Raw genomic sequence first — 12,943 nt, 5'->3', positions numbered from 1 at the left:
TTCCACTGAAAAAGGGTTGCCTTCAACCCAAAGGATAAAACCTGAGTTAAATCAAGTCATCTGAATGGATTTACCTAATGAAGACCATACCAAGATCTTGGTGCCTGATGGATAAGTAGTTTGAAGAGCCATCTGTCAGGGATGTTTTTGGTACAGGTCCTCCTCTCTTGGGGCAAAGGCTTCCACCTCAGGTGTCTTCCATATCTATGCTATCATGTCCCCTATTTTGTATCTACCCATTTTTAATGTGCCTGAATCCAACAATCTGTTTGCCAGTCTCCTCCTTCAGTGCATCTTTCCACTCTTTCACAGGAAGAGTTTGGAAGATGTAATTAGCCTTCTGACCTGACCCCTATGGGCTTCATGTGACTCAGCTGGATGACCAGCTGGACTCCAGGCTCCCATTCCAAGACTCTGCTGCCCAGCAGGAAAGCAAAAAGGTGAGTCTTTCATGTAAGCAGATATCCTGGTTGAACGTCACAAAAAGGGTTTTCACAGGCATGGCGGGTCTGTGTGTGTATAGTTGCTGTGCAGCGGTGTAGCAGCCATATCGGGGGTCAGACTAAGTAGCCTCATGCAGTCTCATGCTTCATGTTCTTGCTGAGCTCTTTCTCCCTTGAATATATTGTTGTAAGCTGACGAGACACAAGAATTCCTTATCTTGTCAAAGGTCATACAGTTGTATATCTTGTTCTCTGCTGTTCTCTTCTGTTCTCTCCTTATCATGGCTACCCTATAACCCAGTTCTTGTATTATAAACAATAGTGCTAAGAGAAGAAATGTTGAGGATTGCAACCCCATGCGGGAGGGGGAGGAGGAGCCGTTTCATATGTGTCACAATGTCTATAAAACCAATGTGCTAATGTAAATCGGGGCTTCTGGCTCTTTGGAAATGATTCCAGCCTTAAGCCCGCGCGTTAAATAAAGAATCTCTTTTTCCTTCACTCCGTGGTCTCTCTGACTCTGGGTTCTGCAACATAAATGGTGCCATGACTCAGATGTGGCAGGCTCTGAGCCAGACAGGTGGCAGTTGCCTGCTCTTGATCGCTGCACCAGGAGGACGAGCTCGGCGCATGCCTCCCTTTCTTGGCGCCACCGACCTTTTTGTCGAGTGAATGGGAGAAAGCCTGCACCGGGATCGCCCAAACGGCAGCGAGCGGCAAGAGAACCTTGGGAAGCGGAGGAAGGAACTTGAGCCCTGCCTGTATCGCAGCTGCAATTGAGTTGAAACCCACATTGGAAGCCTTCAGGAGAAAGGCAAGTATATGGGAAAAAGAGGGCCCCGCCTTTAGGGAGAAAGGCCACTGGGCAGAAAAAAAGAGGGCCCCGCCTTATGAAGAAGGTCAGTGTTGGTGGTATACGTATACAAAAGAACCTACTCCTTGCGGGTAGAAGGGGGGCCTGATCACACCCCCGAGTGGGTGCCAGTATCCAGCACGTCAGTAGGAAGCTGGGGAAGCCGTTTTCCGCTCTGGTAAAAAGTGGGGAAAGTGGGTGGCAGGGACATATGGATGCAGTGGAGAGAATGATTGTGTGAGTGGCTACTGCGGTTTCTGAAGCATACCGTTGACCGTCCGGGTGCCCAGGCCAGTAGCAAAGTGCGTGGTGTGAAAAATCCTCTTGTGTTGGCCAGTGAGACCCCTTACTCACTGACCAATTCCCATTCCCTAATTGTGTCTGTCTTCAATTTAGGAGGGAGGCTATGGGTGGTGGGGGAAGCAAACCTTGCACCCCCTTGAGATGTATGTCAAACAAAGAAGGAAAAAGTTTTTTTAAAAAAAGATTCAGAATAGAAAGAGAAAACAGCAAAAAGCTCAAGGTCGAGCTGAGAGGAAAAAAAGAACAAGATCTGAGGCTGTTAATTAGAAAAATGTTGCAGGACAGTCTGGCTTTTAACAAAGCGTGGGAGCGTGAGAGTGTAAGGCCGAAGAAGTAGCTGTTAGCCTAGCGCGCCGAGAGAGGGGGGGCAGGAAAATTGCCCACAACGTTCTGAGTTGTACAACATCATCACCTCGCCTAATTGAGATAAAATCCCTAAGAAATGGAAACTGAAAATGAAGACCCAGAAGATGAAGGCAAAATAGAAAATAAAGGTGAAGAATCAGCCCCCAGAGCACAGGCTAGACCCCTCTTCTAGTGAAAAGTGTGCCATAAGACTGTCCCAAAGCAGAATGAAGCGGAAAGACCACGTTGAAGATCTCTGTCAAGGTAACCGTGTTTAGCTTTGAACTGTGTTAAAATTGCATAGAGCCTGTAGCTACTGACCATCAGCTATATGATATCTGAAGAGCGTAACCATTAAGCTTTTGCCGTGGGATTCCCTGCAATGAAGAAATCTCACTGATTCGAGTGTCCAGTGTTACACTGCCTAAGTGTGTGTACTAAAGAGACCGAGAAACCAGACAGCATGTTCCTGGCCAAGCCAAAATCACGCTACTGCCATGCTCCTGAAAGCTGCAATAAACTGTGTAAGCTGAGAGACCCAACCTGATTGAGAAGAAGATATTGGAGCAACTGTCTTAAAAAAACAATGAGATCTGTGTAGCTGGCTGGCTGACGCTGTCAGTGATGTTACAACTTTAAATTAAGACTGTTTTCCTGTTTGAGACCCCAGCGAAGAAAGCTGAACCGAGTTATTTGTTGCCCGTGCCAAAGCAAGAATTTGGCTGCCCTGTACCTCATCATGTCCTGTTTTAAGCTTGGGATTTACAAATACAAACAAACTGAGAAGCTTGCCTTTAAAGTCCTGCAAATCACCCCACCGCCTCCCCGAAGATTAATGGCTGCTTGAAAAATGCAAGTATAAGGCGATGCCCATCACCCCCCAGCGTCCTGAGTTTCAGCACTCAGTGTTTCAGTGCTTTCGTGTAGCAGGTTAGAAGAAAAAAAAAAAAGACTAAGTTTTTAAAATGTCTGTGAGAGAACCTGACAGAAGTAAAATAAAATTTACAGAGGAGTTGCCCAAGTTAAAGTGTCATGGCTAGAGAGCTGAGCTGTGCCGCTCTGTTTAGACAGAGGCCTTGCTAAAAAGTTAAAGGCCCTTGTCTGTCAGAAGGGGTGTAGGGCCACACTTTCCCTTTTTAAACTGATGCAAAAGTGGAGAGCCTTTGCTGGAAACATCTCATCTTCATTGCCCAGAGCCTTCACTGTTTGCCTCCATCATCATCTGGGCTTTTTAGAGACACTCTGCACATAAACTAAAATTTTAAATTGTCAAAAACTTGCCATGGACAGTGCTGTGAAGCTTTTGATAAACTTGAACTCTCATCACTGTGGACCGTGTGTCTATGTTTGTAGTCAGCTCAGTGTACAGCAGGCTAAGTTTGATCTATAACTTTTAGATTTCCTTCTGCTAGAACTCATGCAGCATAGAGTTGCCGATGCAAAAATGGTGACCTAGAACTCTTTGCGTGTGTGGGTATGTCCGTCCCTTAATTTTAATAGGCCCTGAGCTTTCAGCCAGAAGAGCAGTATGATTGCTGGATCTGCTCCATCATGCCTTACCATGCAAAAAGTGTTTTCCATTCATTGTGTTAAATTGCAGAAAAAGTTTGTTGTGTATATTTTATGATTTCTTAAATATCATAAAATATATGTTATATTTACAGATTAGTGTTAGTTGCAACTCCAAATGATACTAAGTGTGGTTCCCAATGGATGACAAGGAGAAAAGACAAAGTCAAGTAGAGAAAAGACAAAAGCAAGTAAAAAAAAAAAGGAATAGAGAAAGTAGAAGACAGAGAGAAAAAAAAAGAAGAAAGAAAAGGCAAGAGGCAAAGAAAAAACATTTATAAAAAAGAAAAGAAAAGTGGCCATAGTTGCCCCCAGGGTAAATTAAAAGCAGCTGATTGTGCCTGGAGCTTATTACCTGGGGTAAAGTAGCCACAATAATGTAATAGTTCTTTAAGATAAAGAAAATCTAACTAGAAGGAGAAGAAGAACCTATCCCAAATGTGTGTCATTGGGACTAGTGTAAGGCAGAAAGGTTTAAGTAAGTGAGTTTAACTTGAAAAAGATAAATAAAGAGACAAGGCTGGTGCATGGATCAGAAAGTTTTATATAAAAAGTTTGAAACATGATCTGCAATACAGGCAGATCAGCAAAGAAAAAGAAAGCAAAAGAAAGAGAAAAAATTTGTCTTCCCATACTAATAAATAAAAGTGTTATCAAGCACTTTGGGAAGCGAAGTTGTTTACAGGAAGCTGTGCCTGAGAACCAAACACTTCTAGCCTATGCTGAAAATGCTTGCTAGGGTTGTGCTGCCTCATGGGTAACATGTATGGTATAAAAACCCATTTAGCCCAATAGCTCGTAGTTCAAAGAAGCTGTCTGATCCAACCATTAAGTACGCCTGTGTGCTGTAAGTTACCCAATAAAGTCTCCTTGTAAGTAACCCCCCCCTGCTGGAATCCCAAAACACAAGCGGGGCTAGAGCGCCTCACCCAGTATCAAACCCTGCTGTTAAAAGCCATGAAAGCAGGTATGAAGAAGTCAGTTAATATGACCAAAGTGTCTAAAGTGCTGCAAGGTGCCACCGAGGCCTCAGAGCGCACTTGGAGCGTCTTTCAAATGCCTATCGCCAGTATACCTCCCTCAACCCAGAGGCCCAAGAAGTCATGGATGAAAGAAGAAAAGAAGACCCGGCAGAGGCAGAAGATTCTTAAAAAAGAACCAGTGTGCCCAGTGTAGACAAGATGGACATTAGTGGCATGAATGCCCAAATAAAATAAATCAAATACACAAAGGAAAAAACCAAAGGGGCCAGAATGGGCGAAAAGGGAGACAGCTTGAGAAGGGCCGTGACATTGACTGTGAGGGGCCGTGACATTGACTTCATAATTGACACTGGAGCAGCATCAAAAGCAAGCAAACGTTAGCCTTAAACAAGAAGTTCAAACACTGAGCAAAATTCTTCAAGCCCAGCATCGCTTTGTCTTAAAAAAATAAGCCATTCCCATCACAGAAGCTCATCCTTTCCAACCAAGAGTTAAAGTATAAGTTAAAGAGGGAAAAATAACCCTTTGACTCCCAGATGGAGCGGACTGAAAACTGTCATACTTTCCACCCCTGCAGCTATGAAAGCAGCTAGAATTAAACCCTGGATACATTGGACACAAGTCAAGAGAGCGAGAGGGGGAAAGTAGACTATAAACAGAAATCCTGAAAATCCTTTAAAAATCATTCTGAAAAAGCAGTAAGAAGACTCAGGCTAGACCTTACTGTGGACACACCGGGAAACTGTCCCCCTGCGTACGGTCAGACCTGCAACTGGAGAATTGAAGAAGGGGACTAGACCCTACTGCAGCTTGCCAGGTGAATAGCTGCCCAGCGTACGGTCAGATCCCAAAGAAGATCAAACATGCGTGTTGTAGTGTTAGTAGTGTTGCATTGTGTCTCCTTAATAAGGTGCAAAAAGGGGGCCAGCCCCTGAAAAGAAAAGTTTGTCCCAGTGATTTGCTGATAATTACTGGCTTCACCTGGCTAACATCACGAGAGTAAAACTTTTTTGTTTGCCAAGAGGTATACCTGCAAACAGGCTTATTAGCTCTTGCCTAATACCTGTCTGTAGACATCCTGGGAAAATTCAAAAAGATACCATGTTAAGAGTTTATGGTGTAAGTTTAACTTATTCCCAAAATGCTAATTGGGGCGTGGTTGCAAAGATCCTACCCCCTACAGAGTTCACTCTACGCACCCCCATCGTTGCTGAAACAAATGCTACGTGTGCACGAATGCTTAATTGTCAAAAATTTTCCAGAAAATATAAAGCTATCCCTGGCCCCCTTCCACTGTAATAAAATTCAAAACATATCTTTTAATAATGCCCACATACTTTTGCCTCATGGATGGTTTTAGACATGTAGTTCCCGCACTTGGTCATTCATTCCTGCCAACTTGTCTAATAACCACCCATGTTGCCTCAGCCGCCAATTAAATTGGTGCCAATTCTTCCCCTGTAGCCGGAGAAAATCCATCAACGGCAGCCTCGAGCACTCCAACTAACTAAAAATTGTAATAGTCATGTGCAGTTATATTCTGACTCAGAAAAATTGGCCTTAATGTCACTAGTTGGGGTTCCAGGTTTAGCCTTGGCTAATAGTCTAGAGATCAACCGGTTAGCTTGCAGCTTAGCCAAAAGCATAAATGCCACCTCACGAGCATTGTCATTGTTAAATAAAAAGCTGCGTGATCTAAAAGGTGCAGTTCTAGAAAATAGAGCTGGTATAGATTACCTCTTCCTTCTTCATCATTTAAGTTGTGAGACACACCAAAAGCTCTGTTGTTTTAACTTAACTGATAATGGCAATGCTGTAGATAAACAAATCAACAAGCTGCACAATATAGTAGCTTACAAAACAATAAGACAAAACAATTAGCTAAATTAGTTAACCCCTTGGCTTCCAGATCTTAGCTAACTTGAAAGCATTGTTCATCCTAATTCTACCAGTGTTGTTCATAAAGTTCTGTTATGTCTCTGCGTTCCTTGTCTTATGCGCTGTTTAACCAATCTGTTTTATGTCTCAGCTAGTAAAACTGCTGCCCTCTATGCTCTAATAGCCCAACAAGAGGCTAAGTAATATGTATGTCACAAAAAGCTTTGTATAGTTATCAGAAATGCTATAATTGTAATGAAATTATGCATTTAAGGGGGGAATGTAGCAGCCATATCGGGGGTCAGACTAAGTAGCCTCATGCAGTCTCATGCTTCATGTTCTTGCTGAGCTCTTTCTCCCTTGAATATATTGTTGTAAGCTGACAAGACACAAGAATTCCTTATCTTGTCAAAGGTCATACAGTTGTATATCTTGTTCTCTGCTGTTCTCTTCTGTTCTCTCCTTATCATGGCTACCCTATAACCCAGTTCTTGTATTATAAACAATAGTGCTAAGAGAAGAAATGTTGAGGATTGCAACCCCATGCGGGAGGGGGAGGAGGAGCCGTTTCATATGTGTCACAATGTCTATAAAACCAATGTGCTAATGTAAATCGGGGCTTCTGGCTCTTTGGAAATGATTCCAGCCTTAAGCCCGCGCGTTAAATAAAGAATCTCTTTTTCCTTCACTCCGTGGTCTCTCTGACTCTGGGTTCTGCAACAGTGGAATGGTTAGATTTGGAATAACACAGTGTCCAGCTAGTGGCCAAGAACTGACCACACAAGGGAAATTGCTTTGTTTAATGGATGCTTTCCAGTTACTGTTGCAGCTGGTTTGTTTGTCCTTGAGACACTGTGAAGGGAATGTAAACACACTATGGCTAGTGTGGTGGTATTCCTACTCCATTAAAAATAACAGGCTGCACTTTGGTATCGTCAACATATTGGGAAGAGTTAGAGTCTTTCTACACGAGGCTTTTATTGTGTGCTCATGATTGCTCACTCATAGTAGTTTGTGAGTTCTTTCTATGATGTTTTCATCCTCCAGGGCCTCTCCCAAGCTTTACAACCATTATCATGTTTTTTTCCCTAACAAGGGAAGTCTGATATTATTTAGAAATGGAGGAATGAAAGTCTCCTGTAATTGTGCAATTTTGGTATACCACAGCACCATCTGGTGGTTGTATAATGAAACATATAGAAAGGCAGAAAAAGATGCCCCACGGGGGAGGGGGGGAGCACATGTAAAGGAGCCGAACTTAATCCTGCAAAGAATCCAGAATCAGAAGCCTCAGTAAAGGTGCAGGATAAAAGCCTCATGTAGAAATACCCTTCGACCCCTACACACACCTCAACCAGTCCTTTCCACAGATAGTTGTCTCCCTGGTTGACAGCGATCATATCACAGTCTACTAAGAATACTCTAAGATTTTAAAACCTTTGGCTGGGCAAGTTGTAGGCCAAAAATCTAGAGGGCCATAACTCCCATGATCCCTCAACATTGGCCATGCTGGTGAGGGCTGATGGGAGTTACAGGCCAAAACATCTGGAGGGCCACAAGTTGCCCATCCCTTGTTTAAGAGAAGAGATAAGGCTCTTACAGATTCACGAATGCACCAAACAAGCATAGAAATTGTATGTGATGGCTTGCACCAAAACCTCCACACCTGTAAGTCAGGGAAGGACTGTGTGGCCTTCCAGATGTTGCCGGACTACAACTCCCATTATCCTAGCTGGCATAACCAATGCCAAGGCCAGCCCTCCCATGAGGCAGGGTGAATCCCCCACCTCAGGCGGCAGATCAGGGAGGGCGGCGGATCCCGTGCGCCTGCCACCCCTATGCCGCCGCTGCCCTATGCCTCTCAAAATGAAGCATAGGGTGCGTGGGTGGGCAGGAGAAAAGCAGCTGCTGCCACTCCCATCACCCACCATATGCCTGACTCTGAATAGGCATAAGTGGGCAGCCACTCTGCAGAGCCGAGCAGGCTTTTCTGCAGCGAAGAGAGGGTCTCACCAGCATAGGAACGGGCCCATCTGCAGACTGTTTGCTCAGGGGGGAGCATCTCCAACCTGGAATTGGCTCTGCTCCCTGCCAATACATAGCTAGCACGTCAAGAAGAAAGGTTCTGGCTTATACATTTCTGGGTGGATTCTACTTCAGTTGAAGCAGCATTTGTCACTCCATCCTTTACTGCAGCTTTAGGCAGATCCATGAAAGGGGCATGTCTAATGGCTCAGTCAGCTCACATAAACATTGCATTGATGGAACAACTCAGCAGATTGCAAACAGATGTCTCTCTCTGTTTCTCTACTACTTTGCAATCAACACAAACTGATCCAGAGCATTCAGCTATACGAAACTCTCCTCTTAATTACCTTATTTGCGAGGCTTCTTACTTAACCTTTTTAAAAACAAAGTTCGCTCCCCAGCTTCTCAAGCAAAGGCCTCCCACTGATTCTACTCAGCAGCAGCCCACAAGGGAAGTGTTCATTTGAAAAGGGCCCTGGATGTCCCTTATGTTTTGTTGCCGATTACTACTTTGTTATTCAGGGCACAATCCTATGCAGGGGAGGGGGGAGTCCTACAACTCCCAACTTTCCCCAGCCAGCATGGTTTTGCTGGTTATTCTTGAAGGCAGCCTGGCCCCCCGCAAATATGTTGGACTACAGCTCCCATCACCCTCTGTTTGAATCTTAAATGTGTGAGTCCACCCCACCCCCTCTGCAAGCCTCAAAAGGGGTGGTAAGTTTTTCTCTGACTGGCTTTGCTGGCTGCACCAGTGAAAGCCTCTGCTGGGGGGTGGGGGGCGGATTCTCTGCAGGGGGCATTCCCCTTCCCCAACAGTTTTCACATGTGCAGCCCCTTTAAATGTCCCTATTCAATTTCGTGGAGCAACACCTCTCTAGTAGATTGAATGGGGAGGGGGCAGATGGTGCTAATGGAAGCGAAAGGAATTACTATACCTGGGAGAAAGATGAACTGAACTGGGGCTTCTGATGGACCAGCCTCCCCCCAAAACTGGTGCCCTCCAGATGTGTTGGACTACAACTCCCGTCACATCCAGCCAGTAGGGCCATTGGCTATGGGATGCCTGACATTTCCAAGTTCCTACTCGGAAAGTTGTGTTGCCCATTTCGCAACAGAGCATCCCCCCTGCAACTTTGTGAACAATTAGCACCTTCTTCTTCTTAAGGTGCCATCTCCTATTGGAGGTTAGCTATCATTACAGCTATTTTTGTATTTGATGCGGCTGCTCTGAATAGTTGGATAGAAGTACAGCTGAACCTTTCCCTCAGATTCTTTAACCGTGATGATTAGCACCAGATTACTGAAATGTCCTGATCTTGGAGGCAGGGAGCAATGCTGGGGGCTCTACCTCCCCTCCTTGCCCATCTGCTCCATTGTAGCAAACCAGGTTTCCCAAGTTGCATTGGAAATACAAGACAGCAGGAACAAATCCCTCCCTTTCCCCTGCCCTCCCCCCCCCAAGTGTCAGCAAATACTACAATCTGCAGGCAGCTGTTTGAGAGGGAAAAGGGTCTTGTATATAGTTTATATTTCATGGATTAGAAGCTCCAGGAATGCTGAGCTTCCTCCCTCCCTCTCTCCCTCCCATCCACCCACCACCACCCAGTCTCTCCAGCCTCCTGTCCTTCCTACACACACACACACACAGCCTTCCATTCATCCATCCATTCAAGCAGGCTGCAAATACGTTTGTCAGACCCTCTGAGACATACTTGAAATACCTCAATTCTTCCACCACGGATCACTGCCTGAGGCCTGTACACGCGAGCACACACTATTAAACATTGTGGACAACACTCCTCTGGCTATTATATTTGTTTAACCTGCAATCTAGGGTGGCCACTTATACACTGCCAAAAAAAAAAAAAAGGAAATACATCACCAAAAAAGAGGACAAAGGAGAATACCAATTTGCATAACATTTGCATGTGGTTATTTATAGGTATAGAAGCACTTTTAGAAATAATAGCTATAATTTAAAAAATTTCCAGAGGGGTAGCTGTGTTAATCTGTTGCAGCAAAAAAAAAAAAAACAGACTTGTGACACCTTAAAGACTAAGACATTTATTCTGACATAAGCTTTTGTGGACATATGCCAGAATAAATTTCTTAGTATTTAAGGTGCCACAAGACTCTTTGTTATAATTTAAATAGAAATGCAATACCTCTCACCATAGAATGTAAGAACATAAGAAGAGCCCTGCTGGTTCAGATCAAGGGTCCATCTAGTCCAGGATTCTGTTCACACAGTGGCTAACCAGCTGTCAACCAGGAGCCCACAAGCAGGGCATGAACGCAACAGCACCCTCCCACCCATGTTCCCCAGCAACTGGTGTACCTAGGCTCACTGCCTCTGGTACTGGAGGTAGCACATAGCCATCAGGACTAGTAGCCATTGATAGCCTTTTCCTCCAGGAATTTGTCCAACCCCCTTTTAAAGCCATCCAAATTGGTGGCCATCACTACATTTAATTTTTGTGAACCACCCAGAGAGCTTCAGCTATTGGGCGGTATATAAATTAATTAAATAAATAAATAAATAAATACTGTGGTAGCGAATTCCATATTTTAACTATGCGCTGTGTGAAGAAGTCCTCCCTTTTTTCTGTCCTGAATCTCCCACCAATCAGCTTCATAGGAAGACCCCAGGTTCTAGTCCTTTGAGAGAGGAAGAAAAATGTCTCCCTGTCCACATTCTCCACACCATGCATAATTTTGTAGACCTCTGTCATGTCTCCCTTACCCCCATAGGGGTAAGACTGACCAGGTGATCTGTGTGCCTGATCAATTTGCTGTCCAGTGGCTGACTGGTGATGGGTAATTTCAAGAGCTCTTCCTTCTCAAGTTTTTTTTTTTTTTTTAATCTTCAAATCAGACTTGGACTGGACAGCTCTTCAAACAAAAGACTGTCCTCTGACAGCCTTTCAGACAGAAGATTGTTCTCTATAAAGTAGGACACCTGGCCACCCTACATACATGTTCTTGTCCTGCAATGGTTTAAAAGCAAAGGGGTTGCCTGTTCTTTTGTCTAGACATGCCAGACATGCACAATGCTACATACCAGCTTTCCCAACCTGGTGGCCTCTAAATCTTTTGGAATGCAACTCACATCACTCCTGACCCTTGTCCATGCTGGCTGAGGTTGATGGGAGTTGAAGTCCAAAACCTCTCAAGGGCACGAGGTTTTGGGAGGCTGCTATATACTAATAGCACACTCATCATCTGAGTGCCTATGTAGCCTAAACAACACCATCCATACACAAGAGGGAGGTATCAGCAGGCTTGGGGAACTCTTAAAGTTTGCAGAAATACAAAAGAAACTTTGGAGGAGGGAAATTCCAGAACAGCCAAATGAGGACTGAACATGTTCGGTGGGGATGCTATGCCGACTCCCTGTTGAGAGGCAGGGTGGAACCCAGAAAAACCTGGTGGAGCCAGAAGGGAATATTCTGAAAAAGAGCTTGTCTAGCTGGTGGGATCCCTGAATGGGAGCACTCCACGTTGGTATGTTCAGTTGCAGGTCTCCGCTGCCTTGTTGTCATGCACATGCATGAGCATAAACACTAAAATAATTCTGCTTATTACTCAAAGATTTGGGGAAGGGGATAACAAGGATCAGGAGGCAGGAAAGATCTCTGCTTCCTTGAGAGCCACTGCCAGTCAGAGTGCCCTCTAGATGTTATGGACTACAACTCCCATAAGCCATAGGCAATATGGCCAATGATCAGGGGTTGTGGGAGCCTAAGTCCAAAACATCTGGAGTGCACCAGGTTGCCTAGCCCTACACTAGATAATGTTGGGCTAGATGGACCAAGGATCTGACTCGGTATAAAGGCAGCTTCAAATATAACTTCCCGAAACCCAAGAGGTCTGCTGAAGGCTGAAGAACAGCAAGTCTAGCCACTCGTGCTAGCAATGTTTTTAAAAGGCATCCCCACTGTCAGTGCCAGAGGCAAACTAGGGATGAAAGAAGGACAGCTATTTAACAGGGACAGGTTGTGCCCAAATTAAATAAATCTGAGCCTGTTCCTGGAAAATAGGGATAGTTGGAGCTAGGGTATCCATCACCAAAAAGGAGGAATGCATCACCAAAAAGGGGTGGAGGACAGATTTGCATAACATTTGCATATGCTAATTTATATGTCTAGAACCAAATTTAGGGGAAATTGTTTGGACTGGACAGCCCTTCAAATAGAGGACAGCTTCAATAGAGGACTGTCATCTGCAAAACAGGATGCATGGCCACCCTGAAACATAGGGCATATGTTGTCAATGCTGAGCCAAGAGTCCACCATGATCAGACACGGAGGCTTTTCTCTTGTGCAGTATTTGCACCTGCTCTACCTGCAGCATAAGTTCCAACCATGCAGCAGGTTTCTGTGGCACCTCCGGAAGCCGCAAGAAAACTGACCAGCCTGCCTGAAGCCAGGCCTAGATTTTTGCTGGCTTCTCCAGAGCTGAGCTTCTGCCTAGTGTGGTGTAGCTGGAGGGGCTTGGCATCATCTTGAAGAAGCCCCTTTTCTGCAGGGGAGTTCCTTACC

The 12,943-nt window shown here is 44.8% G+C and overlaps 1 long non-coding RNA gene across 1 annotated transcript; it reads left to right on the top strand.

Annotated features, from left to right (window-relative positions):
- The first annotated feature begins 1,872 nt into the window (after positions 1 to 1,872).
- LOC146348915 (uncharacterized) lies at positions 1,873 to 4,396 on the top strand. Its single transcript, XR_014790756.1, has 2 exons — positions 1,873 to 2,208; positions 3,609 to 4,396. It is a non-coding gene; the product is annotated as an uncharacterized LOC146348915 (long non-coding RNA).
- The last annotated feature ends 8,547 nt before the right edge of the window (positions 4,397 to 12,943 follow it).

Source organism: Heloderma suspectum, chromosome 4 (assembly GCF_057233095.1).
Source record: "Heloderma suspectum isolate Gila_16-S chromosome 4, 16-S_ref, whole genome shotgun sequence".
NCBI lineage: Eukaryota > Metazoa > Chordata > Lepidosauria > Squamata > Helodermatidae > Heloderma > Heloderma suspectum.
This window is presented reverse-complemented; position numbering and strand designations above follow the sequence as displayed.